This window comes from Lolium rigidum, chromosome 5, assembly GCF_022539505.1.
Source record: "Lolium rigidum isolate FL_2022 chromosome 5, APGP_CSIRO_Lrig_0.1, whole genome shotgun sequence".
NCBI lineage: Eukaryota > Viridiplantae > Streptophyta > Magnoliopsida > Poales > Poaceae > Lolium > Lolium rigidum.
This window is the reverse complement of record NC_061512.1, coordinates 33,879,765-33,891,361: the sequence shown is the minus strand read 5'-3', so window position 1 is coordinate 33,891,361 and position 11,597 is coordinate 33,879,765. Positions and strand designations below refer to the sequence as shown.

At 48.6% G+C, this 11,597-nt stretch overlaps 1 long non-coding RNA gene across 2 annotated transcripts; it reads right to left on the bottom strand.

Moving 5' to 3' along the window:
- Positions 1–8,452: 8,452 nt before the first annotated feature.
- LOC124657948 lies at positions 8,453–9,824 on the bottom strand. 2 transcript variants are annotated; one of them, XR_006988947.1, is made up of 3 exons: positions 9,750–9,824; positions 9,532–9,642; positions 8,453–8,467 (listed from the first exon to the last, which is right to left on the bottom strand). It is a non-coding gene; the product is annotated as an uncharacterized LOC124657948 (long non-coding RNA). The 2 variants fall into 2 exon arrangements; XR_006988946.1 differs by having other exon boundaries at positions 8,456–8,516.
- Positions 9,825–11,597: the final 1,773 nt, after the last annotated feature.

The window sequence follows — 11,597 nt, the reverse complement described above, 5'->3', positions numbered from 1 at the left end:
TGTGAAAAGATAATATGTATCATTTTCTTGTATGAATAATGGATGTCATATTGTTAATCTACACATTGTACCGATCAAAATAGACATATAATTTATATTTTTGGATATTTTCTAGATTCTATAGTATTTTAAATATTCTACATAATTATAATTATTTATGCCTTTTATTTTGGTGTATTATGCTATTTTGGATGTTTATTATAGTGTTAAATCAATTGAAAAAGAAAAGGAAAAAAATTGGGGCCGCGGGGTTCGAACCTGGCCGGCGAGGGTTTGGCACAAACCAACCAGGGACGAGCCGGTGCGGTACTAATCGGAACATGTCAAATCCCCACGCGTTTTGCTTTTGACCTAGACATAAAGTGGTAGTGGCGCACCCCTAGAGGTGCGCTATTGCTAAGCCTCATAGTGGCGCACCACTAGAGGTGCGCTATTGCTAAGGGTGTCTGGGACTTAGCCAAAAATCCCCCGTCCCGACCACGCATCCTCCATTACCCATTCTTCCCCGGTACCACTCGATCCTCTCCCGACGCCGGCGGCCGCCCTCCCCGAACGACGCGAGCGACCCCGGCGACGCCCTCCTCTCCTCGCCACCTCTCCGACGCCACCTCCCACCGGCGGCCACCCCTCCTCTCACGCGAGCGGCCATAGACACCGGCGCCCAGATCCCCTCGACCTCGATTACCGCCTGCCACCGTCGCGTCGCCGCAGGTGAGGCCCGTCTCCCCTCCCTCCCTCTCTGACCTAGCGGCATCCCTCCCTCTGCTAACCATGTCATGGACACCAGCCGCAGGCGCCCCAGTTCTTCATCGGCCACCAGTTCGTCAACGGCCCCAGTTCGTCGGCCACCAGTAGGCGCTCAACCTCCCTCCCCGACCCCATCTGCCAACCTGCGCAAGGACACCATCCGCCTCGTGCCCGACCCCGAGGACCCCAACCGCCTCCAGCCAGCATCGCCGTCGCCGCAGGTGAGGCCCTCTCCCCTCCCTCCCTCTCTGACCTAATTGGTGCACCTACATTGTTCCATTTTTGTTCAATTTAAGGGGAAAAAAGAACACAAATGCTACTTGTTGTAACCTTAATTTGTAGCTTGTGTTGAGGTGTAACGGTGGAAGTTTGATTTTCGATGCTCTGTATGCACTATGCAATGATGCTCCGTATGCTTCACTATGTGCTTCAAAAATGAATGTAGAGTGTTTGCTTTCACTTGCCAATGCGAGTGTTGATAGGTAGTTGTAGTTTTCATGCCTAGGTTACTTGAATCTTACTCGAGATTTCTGAGTTTTCATCTGTTACTTGGTGTTGTTGCTGCTGCTAGATAGGTGCCGACCAGTGAGCATTTCCTTCTAAAAAAATACAGAGCTACCCTTTAAGAGTGAAATAGGCCAAATCTAACTAACTTGTCATTTTTAAGGTTGTTGTCTGGTGCTAGATAGGTTGCTCGCTGCTAGATAGGTTGCTTCGTTGCTAGATAGGTTGCTTGTTGTTAGGTGCTTTGCTTGCTTGCTTGCTATGCTCGTCTGCTATGTGTTTTTCCCTAAGTGATGAAAGAGTGCGATGAATTCATACATGGATGTTTCGTTCCTCGAGTTTGAACTCCATAGTACCATGAACAAGTTTGTTGTGGTGTAAAGTGAATACTTTGCTAGCTCCCCGACATGGTTTGCTTGCTGGTAGTGTGCAAAGTGTTGATATGCATACTTTAAACAGATATGCTGCTTATACATGGTTACTTTATTTGATGGCTGGCTTGTGGCCTTGCTTGCTTTTCTGGTTCTACTTAGTTGGCCTAGGAGTGATTTCCTGGACCCTAAGTATATACTTCTACAGCCTAGTGGATTTCGGTTCGGTGAAGGGATGTACTATATATTTTTGATAACAACAAATGATGTACTTGATTCTTTGGCCCCAGCAGCATATTATTGAATTAATTAGGAATTTGGAACATGGTGAAATGATATATTTCAGAATCACTAGCATATTTGAAATGCTGCTGCTGGTAATTGCTTCAGGCCTGCTACTTACGCTGCTATAGCTTGTTGCTTGCTAGCTAGCTTGGTGCTAGCTGCTGCTAGGTTGCTTGCTTCTGCTAGCTTGGTGCTGTCTTGCTAGCTGGCTGCTACTAGCATGCTACTAGGTCGCTGTTGGATGGTGCTACTTGGCTGCTCAGACTTTGCTGCTGCTACTTGCATAGTTTACAAGGTTGTTGTCGGCTTGGGCATTGGTGTACTTTTGTTAAATTGTAACCATTGTTTTTGTGGAGCAGCACATGGAGAAGCACTTAGTGCATTTTATTGTTGATGCTGATGCTGTCGCTAGCTGGTGCTGCTAGCTAGCTGTTGCATGCTCCTTGCCATCTGGTGCATTTTGTTGTTGCTACTGCTGCTAGCATTTTGTTGCTGGTGTGTATATGGTGTCATTTTCTTGTGCAGGGATCGACAGAGTTGCCCATTATCGCCGATATGTTGATTCATTTCCGTTTCGGCGAAAATGGGGCACTCATATGTCCATAAATTAGCATAGGTCATGCCCAATTTTTCCGTGAAATCTTGCGCTAACTTTATGCATTTTTTCCTACTTAGTTCGAACATGGCCAACAACGAAGAGGCCGGCGGCAGCGGTAGCAAGCCATTCTGGATGCTAACCGATGAAATGGAGGTGATGGAGTCACAACCTCGCCGCGACGACGGCGAGGATGATGGCACCGATCCGGAGTACCGAGCGGACGATGCCGCCGATGCCGACACCACCGATTGTGCCGCCGAGGATGACACCACGGATGGTACCGGCGAGGATGACACCGGCGCACCGAAGAAGCTACGGAGGGAGCGTCGCCCGAATGTGCTCAGCACCGTGAAGCAGTGCATTCACCGAAGTGAACGCCCACCGGGCTTCCAACGGCGCCCCCGATTTAGTCAAAGGTTACGCTGCCCAACTCGGGTGCATCCTCCGGAGCACGGTCTCGATCAACACCGAGAACCTCGGGCATCCTGACCGAGCGAATTTGCGCACCCTCCTCTTCCGGAAGCTGCACGAACGATACGAGTTCCCGGTGGACCGCTCGGAAAAGCGTCTCATGCGGAACAAAGTGCACAATGCCGCCCTCACGAAGATGAGCACCGCCCTCGCTAGTTGGAGGAACCGAGTGAAGACAATGATTAATAATGGTGAGAGTTACGAGAAGATCAAGGAGTCAAATCCCTCGATCACCGAGCAAGACTACGCTGATTTCAAGATCAAGTGCGAGAGCGAGTCAACGTCGGATTCTAGTCGGTGGGGGAAGGACATGCGAAAACTGAACTTAGGCACCCACAAACTTGGTCCCGGCGGTTTTAGGGTGGCGCAACCGAAATGGGACGCCGCGGATAAGGAGCGTGTGAAGAACGGCCTCGAGCCCCTCTTCCCGCAATACAAAAACAAGCAAACCAGGAACTTTCTCCTGGCCCGGTACCGTCTTGACCCGAAAACAAAGGAGCTCACCACCACTCCGGATGTGAAGGAGTTTGAGGCTCTTCTGGTAAGGAATGCACCCGCTTAATTAGCTCCTTTATGGTTGCATTCTTATTGATGAATCCAAATTTCTAAATGGTTCATGCATGTTCCTCCCGTAGGCTAAGGAGATCGCTGCGGAAAGTGAAAAGGAAGCTAGTAGCGGCGCGGGGTCCACGAGCTCCTCGCAGTGTGCCCCTTGGGACAACCCTTTAACTAGGGCGTTGAATGCCCACAAGAAGAGGGATCCATTGAGTAAGCCGACGTCGGCTGGTCGTGTGGCCGGCGAAGGATGCTCTATGAAATGGTCGGAATACTATAAGTCGGGGAAAAAGGAGAGAAAGCCCCCCATCGATGAGAAGGAGGTCGCACGGCTCAAGGCACAAGTTGCGCAGATCCCGACATTGGTCGAGGAGCAAGTGCGGCAACAAGTGCAACAAATCGTGGAGACCCAACAGAGGACGCAACGACAGCAAGTGGAGGACCAAGTGGGCACGACGCTTAGCTCCCTCATCCCTACCTTGGTTGCCGGTCTGGACGCGTGGTATAAGGGAGGACAAAAGGGGGAACCCCCGGTTCCCAGTTTCGCGGGCAGCAACTCCCACAACGTGGAGCCATCGGTGAGTCCGCAGGCGGCAACAATGGTGTCTCCGGCGGCGCCAACCTTGGTGGCTCCCGCGGCGCCAACCGTGGTGGCTCCCGCGGCGCCAACCTTGGTGTCTCCCGCGGCGCCATTACTTCAGCTCAATGCACCCGTCGCTGCGGATAATACGCCGCCCGGCACCGCGCCATCAAGCGGCCACTCCATCAGTTGCACGCCCGTCGCCGGCGGTGCCTCGACCTTAGCCGAGCTGGACGCCATCACGGTAACCAACCCTCGGCCAATGACTTCCATATCCCATCCTTTGACTAGCTAGCCATCCCTAACGCCCTACATGTTTTCCGCGAGCTCCGCCGTCGACGTCCCATGCACTCTCCCGCACTTTGTGAACGGCGAGTTGATCGATGTTGCCAAGGCCAAAATCGTTCAACCGAGCAACCGCCGATTACACGGTAGACCCATGCAACCCGACGTGTATAGGATTCAACCGATTCGGGTGCTTAGCGGCTACGACGACGTGGTACCTCCCTTTCAACCCGATGGTGCCGACGAAGATGATCGGGTCCTTGCCCTCCACCAATGCTTCAATTGGTCCATGGTTTGGCCAAAGAGCCGGATTCGTTTGGGGGCGAGCGACACCACCCCACGGACAGCACCCCAAGCCATGCCGGCGCCAAGCCATGGCAAGACCACCCCAACGGTGCCGCCATCGGCTGATGTGGACATGCGGATGGCACGGGATCCGAACGAAGGTCCGGACGAGGACGAGTACGTTCGCCAACCTGGACTGCAACTTCGATTTTGGGGTGATGGACTACGATCTCAGTAGCCAACCCTCTCAAGCTGCCGCCGAGGGGAAAACCTTTTGCAACAAGCGGCGCCTATTCTCGTTCTCGGGAGACGCCTCCAGCTGCCGACTTCACCGAGACTCAGCCGATAGCCGAGGTGAGAAGTGTTATCAGTCCTAACACACCGAAGAAGGCTTGCGAAGAGGAGAATGCAGTCCCGAGTAAAAATGAAGCCGAAGGGACGGAAAAGAAAGAAGAAGGATGACAAGTCCGCCAGCCAGCCGGCACCTATCCGTGCTCGGGACGGGCCACCGGTGCCCAAGAATATCGAGGCGAGGGTGCATGTGTCGGGTGAGCGGATGCTAATTCAAAGATTGTACGATGCTGCACCCGGTCCTATGCGATCTCCGGTTGACGGTATTCGGTTTATGGAGGAGCGGCGTCTCAGGGAGAAAGATAATGGATACCCAGTGTATATTGCCAAGGTGCCCTCGGGCGTTGGCTTTGTCGATAGTGGCTTCGCGGAGAAGATCTTCCTGCGGTATGATGACATCTTTGCCATGCTGAACAGCTTATCCGCTGCACTACACCTTCATTCGCCTATACTCGCTCGGCAAGGCGATGCGGATCATTAGAAACAACATCCCGGACATCGCGATAGCCGACCCCTTCTACATGCGTGCCGTCCACTTGGCCACCGCCGGAGACCGGGCAGTCGCGAGTGGATACCTCAAAGACTTCTTTCTAGCGAACCGGAAGAAGTCTAACATCCTCCTGCCTGTATTTCCCGAGTAAGTCACCCCCTCACCGTACCGGTCTTAACTCGTGATTTTTTTAGATTTCAATCGTCATGTTCTTAAACATTATGTGTTCTACGCAGAGACAAAACCTGCACACTCATCTCCATAACCCCGAAGCATTCCGTGGCCACATACCTCGATGCGGACGGTAAGTCAACCACGGACTACGCGAATGTCAAGGCCGTACTTGATGATGCTCTCAATGCCTACGTCAAAGCGAAAGGCAACATGCAGAGGCCAAATGTTAGGTACGGGAAGCATGTGTTCAAGCACCAAACAAAGTTTCCCTGCGTCAAGAAGCCGCCTTCTAGTAACAAGGATGCCTACTACGCCCTCTATCACATGGATAAGTTCATACGGGACCAGCGAGCAGCTTACGCTACCTGAGCATCTCAGAGACTGGGCCAACAAATTGGCGCGGGTCCCTGACGACGGCATCAAGCAAGACTTCTTCCGCATCCAAGTAGAGTTTTGTGAAATCATCCATCAAGATGTCGTTAGAAGCGCGGGGGAGTTCTGCGCCGGCTATCGGCCGTCAAATAGTGACATAGACACAATGCTCCAAATGCAGGGTGACGACTACCGCTCATGGATGTGCTTGAAGAAAGGCGGCGGTTTTATCCACGCTCCGCAAAAGTCTTGATGTGCGAGCCTAGTTATGTAGTTGTGAACTAAAGACGAGCTTCTGTTGTAATAAACTTTATCCAGGCACTTTACTTGCATGTCCGTTTAATTACTAGTTCGGCTATGTTTGTGAACTTATATATATGGCTCTATCGTTTTCCGCACTTGATTTGGTCGTTAATTTTGTTTGCATTGCCGATGATTAGAATGTTCGGTCAACTGTACACTCCGGGTGTCGCTAGTGAGCCTGGTGTGATGACACAAATATCAATCTCTTGTGCATCCTACCTGGCCTCACTAACGCCATCCCGGGATGTTCATATTTGTTTCGACCAACAATGTATGAGGCCCTTGTCATTCTTCCATTTGCTTTGGTATCTCAAAATGCCAATGATTAGAATGTTGGTCACCTATACACTTGGGGAGGGGTCGCTGAACCCGGTGCGATGACACAAGTATCAATCTCTTGTGCATCCTACTTGGTTTCACCAACGCCTTCCCTAAATGTTCATATTTGTTTCGACCGACAAAGTATGAGGCCCTTGTCATTCTTCTATTTGCTTTGGTATCTCAAAATGCCGATGATTAGAATGTTGGTCACCTATACACTTGGGGGAGGGGTAAGTGAACCTGGTGCGATGACACAAGTATCAATCTATTGTGCATCCTACTTGGTTTCACTTACTCCGTCCCTAAATGTTAATATTTGTTCCGACCAACAATGTATGAGGCATGCCTTTTAGTTCATACTACTTGGATCGTTTTTGAATTTGCTCTTATTCGTTGCAAACATCTATGAGCGTGCACTAATGTTTCTTTGGCTTGTGCATATGTACGCAGATATGACGTGGTATGTCGTGTACAAGGGCAAGGTTCCCGGAGTCTACAACGACCGGGAGGAGTGTCGGAGACAGGTTCACCGTTTTAGCGGTAACGGCTACAAAGGGTACACCACTAGAGCGGAGGCCGAAGACGGATACGCACGCTATCTGGCGGGAGAGAGGACGGAGCGGAGGAGGAACCGGATGAAGACCACTTTCATCGGGACGGTGCTAGTAGTGACTCTAGCTCTCTTCTATGTGATGCTAGTTTAGATGATCGATCTTGTGCCACTACTAGCTCATTTGTGACTTGTAACACCGTAACTTGCATTGTAACCTCTAATGTGAATGCTTGTGAATCATGTGGGGCTAATGTGAAGAACTATGTATGGATAAGCTGTGCTGTTGTTTATATGCTTTTATATATCCTGTATTGTGCTATTGTACTGTCATATACAACCTGTATAAATACCTGCCAAGATACAAAAAAAAAATTCGAAATCTTAGCAGTGGCGCACTAGTGGACCATCCGTGGCGCACTACCACTAAGTAGCAGTGGCGCACCGCTATCGATCCGATGGCGCACTGCCCCGTGATCCTCTCCGAGACTAGCGGTGGCGCACAAGGATAAGTAGCAGATGGCGCACGTCCCGGAGAGGGCAGTGGCGCACGTACTAACGCAGCAGTGGCGCACCAACTAGCTGGACCGGTGGCGCACGCAAAGCCGCAGCGGTGGCGCACCTCTTCGCACGGTGGTGGCGCATCGCCTCGACCAACGAGTGGCGCACCACTTTGGAGTAGTAGTGGCGCACCGGTGGGCATGTCAATGGCGCACCGGGCAGTGCGCCACAGGTATCTAGGCTAGTAGTGGCGCACCCCTAGTGCGCCACTACTATGTGTTAGCAGTGGCGTGATAACAGTGGCGCACCACTAGTGCGCCACTGATGGCTATATGTGGTGCGCCACTGAAAGCCTTTTTTCTAGTAGTGATAGGGAGGTAGTACCATGAACACTGACAAATATGCATATTATCACATATGCCAAAAGTGGCCAACTGTACAACAAAAGAAATTTGCTAGCTTGGGTTGATCATAAGCATCTGAAAGCAAGTATATGTGCTATAAACAAGATCCAACAAGGATGAATAAGCAACTGAAAGCAACTTTACCTTCAGGCTCATCTGCACTGCGGAATCGGCTCATGGACGGCGGCGAGCGTAGGACGCGGCGACGTTGAGGGAGGGGATCTCTCCTGGGCCGGTGAGGTGAGAGGTGCCGGCGAGTTGGCCTCGCCGGTGAAGAGGGAGGAGTAAACATGGTCACCTGGCCAATGGGGAGGAAGAAGCTGGCGCCGGCCGACATATCCATAGCGAGCAGAGCGAAGCATTAGCAGCCTAAATAAAAAGGAAAATTTAGAAATAAGTAGCTGAACTTATATTGAAAATGAACAAATAAATTGGGCCAACCTAATTTTAGAAACAATACAGATCAGGTACATAACCATGTCAGTGGTGTCTATATACATGAAAAAGCACGCATTGTATGCATTTTAAACCCACTCAATAATAAGCACGAAGGTGTATACAAACGATTCTTCCATCCTAAATACCTTTGACATCAAGTAAATTCATTAGGTTCTCCGAGACCAAGGCACCAAACAAAATATACAGTGGTGTTGAGAAAATTAAACCTCAATAAGACAAAGCTACATAGAAGCGTTTATTGGAGTACATTATCTACATGCAGATGCCACATGGAAAGATATTCTGCTAGAATACATATCTGAATCTTTTACTGGCTAAACTAAGGAGATATGAGACATTGGTGTAGTGCAAAATGATCATATAACTCTAATTTCACCGTAACTACATCACGTGTTAAAGATAAAAAAAATGTCAGCAAAAAGGTAGATTGGCGTAAGGCTAGACTTTTGCTTGCCATAAGTGTCCAGGTGCTCCAATTCCCTTCGCACCAGTGGCACAACTGATCTTAATAAGTAATAACTTCTTTGCACATGCTCAAGCCTCCCTCTCGCATGCTTACATAATGAAATCAGTAATGTAAATGGGGTAACGGAATAAAGCTGAGCAGAGGAGCTCACGATTTTAACTAAAAACAATGCACAATAGAATTTGCATATGCATCGGAAAGGGGATAGAATGGGGGCCATCAAGCAACGTCGTCTGCCTCTGCTGCCAAGGAGCTCACGATTGAAAAGAGATTTAATGGAGGCTAGTAAGCGACTGCAAAGAAAATAGTCATATCCCCAAACTGCAGAAGAACAAAATACATGTGGCACACTTGTTTCATGCAACTGGACACTCCAAGGCTAGTATATATTTTGATTTAGGAAACATTGTATGAAATGACCGGGGACAAACCGAAATTGCTGAACATGGTACTTATTACCTTAATCTGAAGAGACATCCCCATTCAGTGAACATATGGACCAACTGAAGCGATGTAGCTAGGAATACTTGAACATAAGGCACTGCCGTTGCACTTTTCAAGGAATCATCCCTAAAAATTGTAGGATTAAATAATTGGACCACATTCATTCAACAGGTTTATAAGAGGAAATAAAAATAATTAAGCAGGAAAATGCATATATTATTCAAGATAACTACCTTTGCTTCAGTAAGCTAGATGATTCCTCGGCCGTCCTCTATCCCTGAACACACTCTTCTCGGTGTTCTCCCTATTTTGTCAGATCTGTGGAAAAAATCATTATTTGGAACATATAGCTCATATTTTCCATTAGTCGGTATATACCATGTATGCGTTAAAAGATCAAATAATAGTGTAGAAAACACCTAACCAAAACAAAGCAACCCACTAAAACCAATCTATAGAGTGGAGTTGCATTAACCTAACAAACATAATGGTGCATTCTGAGTAAAGCTTCAATGACAGAGCGATCCAATAGGTCACACCAAATACACGTCAGCTCATCACTTCCACTTTTAGCTTCGAACCAACATCAGAAAACAACACTAACGTAAAAAAATAAATCTGTATCAGTTTGGGCAACATGAGAGCATGTCCATGGTACATTGAACAGAGATGTGTATGTGCACCTACGCAAGATATGCCTAGACACAATGAACTATACAGTCCTCGCATTTTTAAAAATCCCGAGAATGCAAGAAATATACCAAAACAAAGATTGATTATATTACCTTTCACCCGTGGTCTTGGACTCTGGTGCGGACATACTCAATGAAAGTATACATATTTCTCAACGCCACCATACCATGGGACCGAGTAAGCACACCATGGGCATTCTCTGCATCATAAGTAACAATAGAAATAGTTTTCATCAACAAGAGTTGTTTTCAAGTGACATTTCACTTGCTCACGCACATGCATATATGCTATGCTTGCAAACCAAATCTTCAAATCACAAGAAAAATATTCATCAGTTTATTGGCATTATTAAGACCACATGAATAAGCTACTTGCAGAAAAATATGATCACCTAGTCCAATGAAGAAATTCTCCCCTGACGCACCAGTACACAAGCACTATCACTAGTGGAAAACAGGGCTTCCGTGGGAGCCTTTTGTCGCGGGCGCGCCTGCACCCGCGACAAATGGCCTGGCCACGTCGCCCCGAAACCATGTGGAGCGCGCGGAGGCTTTTGTCGCGGCCTTTTGTCGCGGGCCGTATTACGACCCGCGACAAAGGGGTAGGAGCGACGTGGCCACCCCTTTTGTCGCGGGTCGTAATACGGCCCGCGACAAAATGTCCCCGCCCTATATATAGAAGCAGCCAGCCACCCCCCACCTCATTTTTTCCTTGGTGGTGAAGGTGGAGGTGTATGCTAGCTCATTTTTTCTACATGTGCACAAGAGGTGTTTGATGGAATGCTTGTGAGAGGGATGCCACTTGGTTTATTTGATAAGATTTCTCCTCTTTTTGATCCAAAAAGGTTAGCAACTATTTTCTTGACTATATATATATGCATAGTCCGTACAATACTAATTTTAGCAAGGTGATTGCATCCGATACATATATAATTGTGCTTATGATGCGGATGAGTCATCCATGGATGTACGGTAACCGATGTGCTCCCGCTTTCGGAGAGGGCGTGAATTCTTTCTTGCTTGTGGCCGAGGCCAACAAGTCGAAGCAAGGTTTTATGTGCTGTCCATGTCTAAAATGTAAGAACGAGAAGGATTACTCTTGCTCAAGAGATATTAAGAGCCACCTGCTTCGGTTTGGGTTCATGTCCAGTTATAATGTTTGGACCAAGCACGGAGAAGAAGGGGTTATGATGGAAGACGGCGATGAGGAAGAAGATAATGATGAGAAGTATTATCGATCTATGTTCTCCGAATGCTTTGATACCGCAATGGACGACAATGAAGAAGAAGGAGGTGAAGAACGGGCATCGGATGATCCTGTTGATGATGATCTTCGTCGGGCCATTTCGATGCAAGAAGAGACCGTGACACGGATAAGGAGAGGTTGCG